Below are 12347 nucleotides of genomic sequence, written 5' to 3'. Positions count from 1 at the left end.
TGGTGTGAGAGTAAGGTCAAATTCAAATTCAAAAGTCGTTACAAGGAGTGGCTAGAACAACAATTCACCACCAACAACTGTTCGTCTGTCTGGAAGATATCCAGCAGATCAACAACTACAAATAAAAGACCCCCCCACCCTCCCAAGCACCAGGCGACCCTCTACTACCAAACCTGCTGAACTAGTTCTACTGTCGTTTTGAAACACAAAAGGGCCATCTGCCATCTAGCCCCTCAGCTGACAAAACCCTCAGCCATTAGGACTCTACCCCCTACCCCCCACCCACCCTGCCCCATCCCATCTTGTATTATCCAAATGCTAAAATATGTATTATATTCTGCTCAGCCATTTACTTTATGTTCCTATTCTCATCTTTTATTGTTTCTTATTGTTGTTGCATTGTTGAGAAGGAACCTGCAAGTCAGCATTTCATTGGATGGTGTATACCATATGTATCCCGAACATACGACTAATACAACATGAAACTTAAAACCATCTACTTCCTACCCCTATCCCCTCCTGACTACACTCTCCCCTGCCACCCCCTTCCTTGCCTCACTCCCCCGCCTTCACTCCCTCTCCCCTTTTAACCCCCTCCTCCCTTACACCCCCTCCTCCCTCACCCCTAGGTCTGTGGACTGTGCCATCAACATGGGCCTTCTCTACATCCACCAACACCTCGACAACCCAAGGACATACGTGAGGATATTGTTTGTGGACTTTAGCTCGGCCTTCAACACAATCATTCAGGACCTGCTGCTTCACAAACGTACCCAGCTGAACGTATCTGGCTACAGGCAGGTGGATCACCGACAGGACACAGCACATAAAGCTGGGGAAACATATTTCAGATTCCGCAGGGTTGCGTGCTCTCCTCCCTCCTCCCTCCTCCTCCCTCCTCTACTCACTCTACACCAATGACTGCACCTCCAACGACGAAATGTCAAACTACTCAAGTTTTCTGACGATACCACCCCCCACCAAAACCGGTCGGTCGTTCTCATTTGTGACGGTGTATCGTCTCACCAAGTACTGTTGAGAGGTCACAGTCAAAACCATGGAGAAGGTGGTTGACTACAGGAAATGATCCCCACTGTCTCTCCCCCTTAAGATTATTGGCTCAGCCATCAGCACAGCCAAGTCATTCAAATTCCTGGAGACCATCTTCTCCCACAACCTCAAGTGTAAGGACAATATCACAGTGGTCACCAAGAATGCTCGACAGAGGATGTAGTATCTGCGCCTGCTGAAGAAGCTCAAAATCAAATCAAATCAAATCAAATCAAATCCATCAAAACTCTCTCCATCAATTCTGGTTCGGTTCTACAGAGCCAGTTGATCCTCACCTCTTCTACCACCGTGTGGTTTGGGTCTGCGTCTGCCCGCTGTAAGGGCAAACTGCAGTGCATCGTCTGGTCTGCAGAGAAGGTCATCGGGTGTCACCTGCCTCCATCAAGGACCTGCACATCAACAGGACAAGGAAACTTGCAGGAAAGATCATCGCCGACCCTGCCCACCCCAGACACCCCATCTTTCAAAGACTCCCCTCTGGCATACGGTTTAGGTCAATCTGACCAAAACCACCTGAACAGTTTCTTCCCCCATGCGGTGGCCCTCATCAACCCACCATCAGGCTCATAGGAATTAAGTGACTGCCTCAAAAATGAATCTGCACTATACTGCATTGGCACTAGATACACCTCCGCACAGCACTGTATATATTTGTCACAGCAGAATCCCTCCCCCTGTATATTTAAGCAATACGGTACGAGGGAGTGTGGTATATGGCCAATATACCACGGCTAAGTGCTGTTCTTAGGCAGGACAAAAATCGGAGTGCCTGGATTCACCCCTAGCCGGGGTATTGGTCATATACCACAAACGCCCAAGGTGCCTTATTGCTATAATAAACTGGTTACCAACGTAATTAGAGCAGTAAAAATAGTTGTTTTTTTCATACCCGTGGTGTACAGTCTGATATACCATGGCTGTCAGCCAATCAGCATTCAGGGCTCGAACCACCCAGTTTATAAATAGATATACCCCTCTGTAATATACCACTCTGTATTCGCACTGTAGTCAGTCTATACTCCAGAGTTCTATGTTTTATGGTTACTGTTCCGATACTCTATATTCTGTATGATGTCTATGTGGACTTGTGTATGTATTCTGTTTGTATATTGTCTATTGCCGGCGGCACCTTCTCACCAAGTAAAATTCTAGGTATGTGTAAAGGTACTTGATGAATAAAGGTGATTCTGATTCTGATGTGCAATGTGGTCACAAGCTGTTCTAGAAATGTACACATCTGGAGAATTCCCTGACTACGCCGTGCAGGATGAGCACGGTGATGCAGAGGACTGAGACATGTCAGAAGTCTATTATTTAAATGCAACAGGGATGAATGAGCTAGATAAAGACCTCAGAATGCTGCCTGGGGCATTACAGAAAGTTTCTTTCTCCCCTTAGCCAGTTCTTAGATTTATCATCAACCAGAGTATACTGCAGCAGACTGGCAAAGAGAGAACAGCAGAATCATGATCATATTTTCAGTCATCCTGAAATCAAGGGCTACTGATAACTGTCAAACTTGTACAAGGCAGTGTGTGTGTTTGTGTGTGTGTGTGTGTGTGTGTGTGTGTGTGTGTGTGTGTGTGTTTGTGCATTTGTGAATATATATGTACATAATAATCCTTCACCTGAAACATTCAATGTTGAGATGAAGTATCCTTGCTCCAATCTGTCCCTCTCTGATAAAGCAGGGAGCCAATTAAACAGCATGGTCAACAGTGGAAGAAGCACAGTTGCAGTAGGGCATAAACAAAACATTTCAGCCTTAATGTATGGCAGACAACCTCCCCAGTGACAGTGTCTAAACCATGGTCAAACTTACACAGCCATATCAGGCCCAGCCATGCTACAGCAGAACCCATGCCTGAACAGACACTGATGCTACCTGACACTCTCTGAGGATTGTCTGCACCTCAGCCCACAACACCGTGTCTCCTGCTAGCAGGCCAGGGAAATAGACAGCAGAGAAGACTGGTGGACAGCAGGTGCTGCCCTTCACTTAGATAGACTATTCTCATTTACAATGCTTTAGGCTATCCTGTAAACCTGGCAAATATGAGTTTATCCACTATCAGTAGGGCTGGCTATATTGTTGTGTAGAATTACTGACCACAAATCTAATGGGAGGTTATTGTTGTGAAAACGCTACTGACAGGGTGACCTCATGAGGCAACCTAGTCTCAGAACTTTTCCTATTATTCAGTATGTAAATCTGAGACACTTCATTTAGTATGATATGTTACGTTTTGTATGGTATGTACGAAGTTGTGGATATCCATCACCCATTTTGTATGATATGTTGCGAATTACAATTCATATTCAATGTTATGAATTTGCAAAACGTACAGTATGTTACGAATTTGCAAAATGAACAATATGTTAGGAATTTTATCTAGGTGGCTAATGTTAGCTAGCTGGCTAACATTAGCTAGGCTAGGGGTTAGGGTTAGGAGTTAAGTTTAGGAGTTAGATTAAAGTTTAGGTTTAGGGGAAGGGTTATCTAACATGCTAAATACTTTAGTTGCAAAGTAGCTAAAATGCTAAAGTTGTTTGTGATGAGATTCAAACTCGCAACCTTCAGGTTGGTTGCTAGACGTTCACTTTACATGCTCAACCATCCAACCTGACCAACCACCCTACTTTCGTTTTTGCCTCAAGTAACCATCTGTCTTATGTAACCATACCAAACGTAACATATCATACTAATTTGAATGTCTCAGATTTACATTTAATATGTTACGTCTAGACCAGGCTGCATGAGGACATAGAGGACGACAGATAAACAGACACGTTTTGCAGTGATTGAGAGGAGGTGGTGGAGGGAAGTTTTTTTTTTAAAGCACAGAGACTCTGATATCACTGAACATCTGGCAGCTCAGCCCAACAGGGATCTGGTGACATTGAAAGACAGATCCTTGACTAAATCTCCACAAGCTGATTGGATTGCAGCAGGTTAAACAGGGACAGACGGACAGAAAGCAAAATGGTTCAAAAGCAGTTCTCTCTGAAAGAAAAAGAACAGTATAGGCCAGATCATTCGGCTTATAGTTTACATTAGAAAAAAAGAATGTCTGTTCAGCTTGTGCATGCTGTATTTGAAACATCTAGCACATCGTGTATTTAATCATAACTTTCATATCCTTAACATCAATTATATTGCACTGAAAAAGAACTAAACAAGTGACTAATCGTCCAATGGTGCCACCTCCCCCTCTCCAAACTCACATGCATACATTGAGTAGGATGTGTGGATTGTGTGGATTATGTGTAGGTGGGTATTTATTGAGACAAATCTAACGCAATTGTCTTATTGAATGCAAGCCATGGAAATTGCTTTCTCTTTACTAAAAAACTCCCTCTCTTAGTTCCTCCTCCTCCGCCCCCAGCCCTTTATAAATCATACCAGCAGTACACTGGGACCATGGTAGCTACATTGGATAATTAATTCGAAACCTGCAGGGTTTCTGGAAAACTCATTTGCACTTGTTATTACACATGGCATTGGGCTAGTGGAGATTATAAACGCCCTTCTTAGGAAGAGACAGGGGGCTTACGCCTGATGCATGGTGTGTAGGCTTTTATTTATCATGAGTTGCTTAGTGGAATTATTTTCATTATTTGATTATTTACCTTCTGCAGCTCACTGCCCAAATTACATACATTTGTGCTGGATTTTACTGTGGAAATATCTAAACCAGAACCAACTAAAATAAATCCCTGAACAATAGCTATAATTTAGAAAAAATCATTTTGAAAGTAATTGTAATTCCATTCGAAGGCAAGCATGGGGCATTACATACATACTAGAAATATACTCGGTACACCATGTGTGTACTCTAATTCAGATTTTGAAAAACAGAACTCAAAAAACCTAGGAAAGTCTTATATCCCTGCCAAAATGATGACTCCACTGTGCAGCCTCTTGATTGCTGAGTGGATTGAGGAGGGTGATTAGGAACTGTCCATGGTCCTGCACGTGTTCTGGAAACTGCTGCAGGAGTGCGTGTCAATGATCACTGTCCGTGGTGCTGAATATGTTGAGAGAGCTGCTGCAGCGCTGGATTCTCACCGCAGCTGTCCATGGTCCTGAACCTGTGGGGGGAAAACCGCAAGAAATGTTCCTGCTAAACTCAAATGTGCATGCAGCCCTATTTCTCCTGCCACTACCTCAGATTCACACTGGTGGCTGAGCCATAAGGGTTGGTCTATTTATAGATTGCTGTAACCCAACAGTTGTCAAAGATTTATTTTAGTTGATTTGCATGCGTTCAACTTTTTTCTGAGAGATGTGTAGATTTGCCAGCAATATCCGTAATACAATTGTTTTGCGCTACGCATTCATAGCTGTTAGAGATTGCCAGTGTTGATAGGTACATTCTGTATGAAATGTCAATTTCAACCCCCACACTATCCCTGGATGCCAGAACACATTTAATGGCACACAAATATGTACACACCGTCAGGTACACATACACACCGCCCAAATGCCTGCCACATTAAATGACCGAACCAAGACAAATCTCACCACTGAAGAAGGCGAGGTCACGAATCTCAATCTCCAGCACCAATATCTTTCCCTGCATTTATGTTTATGCAATGCTTTGTCTTTATGTAGTCGAGCACATCAGTTCTGGCAGGTCTGTAGAGTGTTAAATTATTTCAAATACAACACTTGTCTCCCAGATCTCAAGTTCAAGGCGAAAGTGAAGCGGCTGTGAATGAAACAAAGTAGCACTTTTATAAAGAAAAAGAGACTGCCTGGCTTGCCCTCCATTTTACCCTCAAGCCATATTTTGCTAAGTGATAATAAAATATAGATACATATTAATGACGATCAACATGAAACCTTTAATTGGTTGTTGAGGATCTACTGTTATTACCCAATCGTTAGAGGGCTTTTAGAGCTTCCCATCTCTCGCTGAGTGATGTTTTACCTAAAGTACATTGGTGATTTATGAGGCAAATCCCTGCGGAGCTACGGAACAGTGGCGAGAGAGGGAACACTATGAAGGAGCTCAGTGGAGTGATTGATAGTGACAGACGCAGCATAGCTACAGATATACTTTACACTCCTCAGCTCTTAAACATAACAGCCATTTTTATTGTGTGGTGGGATAAAAGTACAGGATGGGATGGTAAAGTCACAAATTTCCATAAACTGTCTATTGAGGAAACAATAGGTTTTCTGAGAGTGGGCTATTAGAAGACCTTGGTGACCTGCAGTGCATAAGGAAATGAAAGCTTTTGAGTCAGTCCAAGAGAATAAAGAAGGCTGTCTGTTTATATGAAAATGATTGCAGTCCAAGTTTGCATGTCCAAGTTATCTGGAGAGACCTATGGTCTGACTGGGTTTTAAGTGTTGTTTTGCAAACATCCTAAGATGACAAGAGGCTTTTCAGCCAGTTCTATTCTGTTTGCCATTCACATTATCGAAGACATTGAAAATGGAGACATGATCAAGAGGGTCATTTTTATCTCCAATGCTATAAAATAACCTCTCCTAAACACAACCATTGTGATTGCCACATCAAGCAGGTTCAAATTAAACAAAACTTTATTTGTCACATGCGCTGAATACAGCAGCTGTAGACCTTACCGTGAAAGGCTTACTTATAAGCTCTTAACCAACAACGTAGTTCAAGAAAGAGTTAAGAAAATATTTATCAAATAAACGAAAGTAAAAAAATAACGTGTCAATGTGTGCGGGGGTACAGGTTAGTCGAGGTGATTTGTACATGTAGGTAGGGGTAAAGTGACTATGTAAAGATAATAACAGTGAGTAGCAGCAAATGGGGGGGAGGGTCAATGTAAATAGTCAGGGTTAGGTGAAAGTTTAGAGAATGATGAGGAGAAGGAGGAGGAGGAAGATGACGAGAGGCAGAAGAGGAGGATAAGAGGTGGTGGTGGAGGAGCAGTAGGAGGAGAAGGAGGAGGAAGACATGCCACGGAAGGACATTGGAGTCGTTATTATCAGACAAATGGGACAGGTTCCACCATGAATCCTTAACAGTCCCACTCTCCCTGTCCGTGGGGACAAGGATGTCTGGTAGCAAAGTTATCTTTGTCCAATCCTTTCAAGATGCTCTCCTCCTTCTTTTCCCTGTTGAATGTATACTCGTGTAGTTAATCTTTTCTCTTACAGTAGTTCACAGATTAAAATGTTTTTTATTTTCTTTCTGAAAATATCTCAGTTCTAGTTTTGGTTTATTTCTCCTCTTTGGTTTTATGTAACCATCATAACGTTTGAATAAAATATTTGCATTTAATTTAACTAGTTGATCAACATTTTCCACATTTCATTGGTTTCAGCTCACTATTCCGTGAAATCGTTTGGAAATGCTCGGGATGGAGAAGAGAGGAACCATTCTAACACACACCAGGCTGCTTATATGCCTTGTCATGTGATTGGGGAGGATAATATTAATTACAGAAAACAATTGAAGCAGTCAATTTCAGAGAGCCTGTATGAGGGCTGTGGACCATGCAGCACACGTTTATGACTTCAACAGGTCGCTCTGCATACTAACTGGCCCGGGTGTGCATGTGCATGGCAGACTGGCTCCCGGCGGCACTCAGCCACACAGCCCAACAGAACCAGATCCTACTGGGATTGTGGAGCGCAATCCAATCTCAGACATGTTAAAGATTCATTAGAGCTCACTTACGTCTTGTTTCTTTCCCTCTGCTCCTCCCCTATCAACTGGCTAAACCCCCTGTCTCACTCTAACTATGCCTGTTAGCCTCACCGTCTCCCATTTACCCTTACGCCCTGCCTCCACCTCATCTCAGAAAGTTGTCACACTGTCTCCTCCTCTTCATCCAGTCTAATAGTGCTGCTTATCTAAGGAACCTGATGCCAAACCACCTAAGCTTTAATGAGGTATTTAATTAAGAGGCCATTCACTTATTTCAATTTTTATGCATTCATTAAAATCGTTAGCTGGCTGAAGGCTTACAACAAATCCTGTTTTAATTCTGTTTAGACCCTAAACTGAGTTTGTTTCATCTCTCAGACAGAAGTAGTGCTGAGTAAACCCACTGTTCTACTACTCTCATCTCATGAACGAGCAGATCAGACAATGTCAGGGGATACATGAACCAAATACCTGAACGTCAGAAACAATGGGACCTCCCCGGACTTACTCTGATATCAATGGACAGTGAACTCAAAAGGACAACAGACCCGATCTGTTCTTACTTGATGCACCATGTCATGCAAAAGGGACATTTACCCGGGCATCAACTCATGCTCCATTTGTTTCCCCCACATGGCAGCCATAAAGTTTAGAATAATGCCACTGCTGGGCAGCACTGGCATGTGTCACTCACTACAGTCAGTGTAATTGGGCCAGCCCCTTTACTCATAGAGAGAGAGAGAGAGAGAGAGAGAGAAAGAGAGAGAGAAAGATAAAGAGAGAGCTAGTGAGAGAGAGAGAGAGACAGAGAGAGAGAAAAAGAGAGAGAGAGAAAGAAAGAGAGACAGCTAGCGAGAGAAAGAGAGAGAAAGAGAGAGAAACTGGCTAACCTCGGTTTCCCTGATGCTACCAGCGAGAAATTTAAAAGCCCATTTGGCGAGATTGCCTCGTCCATTACATCCACAGTTCTAATGATGGAGGCGTTTTAGCTCCACTAACAGAGCTGTGTCATTGGGATGCCTCTAAGAGTCACGCTAAGTGATAATTCCTTCTGTTTTTTCTTCTTGTTAGAGCCTTGCCAGTGGAACAACAAAGGCATTCAGTGCTGCCTGGTGTCGCCCACAGCCTTTCGATTAGCTATCAGCTTGCCCATTACTGTGATTATGACAGTGAGAGGGCCAGCGGTTGAGCCATACAATCACACGTGCAAATTAAGTCCTTGCAGTGGTCACCAATCACAAGACTGTCAGAACTGCTGGAAGAAACTCTCTGAGTACTCCATAACACTCATTGATTTTATGATGACTGAAATGTCCAATCGTTAAAGATGCCCTTCCCTCACAGAGCCATATCATTGTCTGGATCCATACACTCAAGTGGGCCATCCTTAAGACCTTCACAATATGATAGTGTTACTCCCAAAAGGACAGGACTGAGAAGACACACAGATGTATCCACAACACCAACATACAAGAGTAGAGAAATGTATTGCATAAATGCACCATAAAAATGTCATTAACTCCAATGAATAGACCTACACATGTACACAAACTCACACACATGCACTCACACACTCTCACACTCTCAGATTGATGGGAGAAAGGATGCAGTAAATTAGCTGGCGATTTGCAAAACCAAAACACCAAAAATCCCTGCGCCAAACTGTCCCCTAGGGCTATTTTCTGCTGAAGCCATTCAGAGGTCCCGTTTCACTCATTTCTAGTTGAATTTCTGTCCACTTTACATAAAGTACAACCTGGAAACTGCTTCTGAGAAAAGGACCCTACTGAGACAACGGACCAAGAGGAGACCAGCTTGACAGGTGGACACTATTTGAAATTGGCCTGCCTACATCACTTAAAGGTCAAGAAAATATAGGTGGCTCTTTGCTTTTGGGATGTTCATGACCTCAGTGTAGGTCCTCACCGCATTAGATAATACAAGACACATTTACCTGAAGAAACTAGTGTATGTTCAGGTATTGTCTTTCTCTTCATGCTCTTCTGTCATATTGTTTTGGGAAGGTACTGCATTCTGCCTAAGGAGGCTGGTGGTGGTGACTGAATCCTAGTCATGACCACAGGGCAGTTGTGAATCGGGAGAGAGATGAGAGGGAGTAGCTATTCAGATAGTAATCCCATTTCCAGTCATTACCCTGTTGTGCCTGCCTGGAGTCTCTGGCCTCTGCAGGAATATAATCCCTTTAGCTCTCATTATCAACCCTCTTTATCTGAGCCTTTCACTAGCAGGCCCTGTAAGCAGCGCTCTCTATTGTAGCATCGGTGCAACATGAAGACGAGCTGGGTATTTCCACCTGTAGCTCTCGAGGGAGAACAAATCCCATTGTCAGTGTACCCAGAAGTGGCCCGTGACCAAAGAAGCTCACCAGATTTAATCTGAGAGCTCATCATTTTTATTTTAAAAGGTTTGGCTGAGTGAGAGGTGGGTGGTTTGATGGATGGCTAGAGGACGTGTGAGAAAATAATAACAATGACAGAGGAAGCATTATTAGTGTAATTACACTATTCTATTTGAGCTGAAACTCAAGGTTTTGGGAATGTTATGGTCTACAATGTCACAATAAGAATCCCTGTCTTTCACTAAAGATCTTTCTCCAGTTTTAAATGTATGCCCATACGATGTATACACAAACACCCACTAGCTACCAATCACAAAGTCCCCTCTCTCCTGTCCATTTCAAATGCCTGAGCACTCAAAATGACATTACCGTGTTTGGCATATTGCATTGCTTTTTTGATCGTATTTATTGCCTAGTGTTTAGCATCCCAACGACACCTCTCGTATTATTTAACACATCCATTATGGTTTGTAGGAATCATCATCCACACACACACACACACACACACACACCTCTTTCTGTCTCTCTGTGGTCTGTTTGTATGTGTATAATCATATCTAGATAATTAGGTTGGGAGCAACGCAGGTGGAGATGCACAACAAAAGCATTATGGTTGGCCATACACCTCCCGCTCAGACACAGGAATTAGAGAGACCATGAGTCCACGACTCAAGGGAGACTGAAGAGGCGGAGAGAAAAGTGCTGTAAAAAGTATTAATTTCATTTTGACACAGCAAGGCATCCATAACAAATGAGCAGACAAGAGCCTTTCAATTTTGTTTGGGCCTCGCCTTTGTGCTCTACCATTTTCATTTCCTCCCCAAAGTGGATTTAGAAAAGTGAATTTGGAACAAAGTAATGGGTTGATTCAATAAACCTCAATTATTTTTGATACCTGTAAGAAGAGCAATGGTTGAGATCCAAGCCTTTTGCCTGGGGGTAATTGAGAGCAGGTCATTCCTAGTGGCAGGCCTTTTCTTCTCCTCTGTACTTGCTTCCACCACCAAGATTTAGACAGGGTCTAGAAGCAAAAATGCAGAGATCCCAGCAACCCTGAAAATTATAAATACCTCTGGTTTGTATTCTTACACTTTTAGATAGGCCCTCTTTGTGATGGCTTTGTAGTGCTCTACGGAGGAGCTTAAGCTCTAAGCTCACTCTACAAAGCCATTAGTTTGTCTGAAATATGGTAATCCGTAGACTTATCCGTGACTACATCGGGCGCTCAGAAGCCCAGCTGGAGTGTTCAGAAGCCAGTGTTGAGTTAAGAGTGTGTGACGGGTGCCCACTGCGCTGTGTGATTTAATCAATGTTATACGGACCAACTACACAGAGTGAAGTGAAATGAGGCACGGGTAGTCTGCATTGTGAGTGAGTGTGTGCCCATGTGTAAAGACTGCGGGACCTGTTTTGCTCTGTCATTTGTGTCTTTCCATGTGCTAGAGAATGTAATATGAGCTGATATGGTTCAGTCTGTATGGATACTGTAGGCTGTCGAACTAACCTCCTTTCTCCATGTCATTTCCGTTCTAACTCAATGGAACGGTATAGGCCTATTGGAACGGCCTATTGTTTAACATAAGACTCAAGGCTGAACGGAGACCTCAAAATACACAGAGTCAATTCACCCTCTCCAGGAGTTGCAGGGGGTTTTGCCATTGAATATTGTTCAGCAGCCTGTCTAGGATAATGTATTGTTTGTCAGCAACCCAGAAACCTTCATTATTTCATTTTTGTTTGTTTGTTTGTTTGTGTTGCTGCAGCAGTCAAGGCTTCCATCACTGTAGAATACTGCCCTTGTGTTGAACAACATTTCTCCTTCACTTTCTTCAGAGAAATGCTTTCGAATGCCTTGACACACGTTTTCAACAGCCTATGCTAATACTTTGTTGATGCGATTATAGTAACAAGCAATGTCAACTTTTGGTTCAGTTTTGTTGCCATTGTTAACATACACTGAGTATACAAAACATTAAGAACTTTTGTTTGGAGATATCATTCTTCCTTACCGTCTGTGAGCTAACCTTTCCCTTCTCTCATGGAAAACGCTGAATTAATTAAGGTTATAAAAATGGATCTCAATCAAATGAGCAATGCATGATGGCCATTTGAAATTCCATTGGGCCGGGAGAAATAGAAAAACGGAAATCTCTAATTGGTCAATTAGATTATCAGATCAAGCCCTAAATAGCTGACATATTCCGTAGATACATCCCTCAACAAAGGAGAGTGAAATAAAACATTGTCTCAAGGTAAAATTATACTTCGTTCCAATGTGCCAT

Source organism: Oncorhynchus tshawytscha, linkage group LG04, assembly GCF_018296145.1.
Source record: "Oncorhynchus tshawytscha isolate Ot180627B linkage group LG04, Otsh_v2.0, whole genome shotgun sequence".
NCBI lineage: Eukaryota > Metazoa > Chordata > Actinopteri > Salmoniformes > Salmonidae > Oncorhynchus > Oncorhynchus tshawytscha.
Note: the sequence above shows the minus strand (reverse complement) of the source record.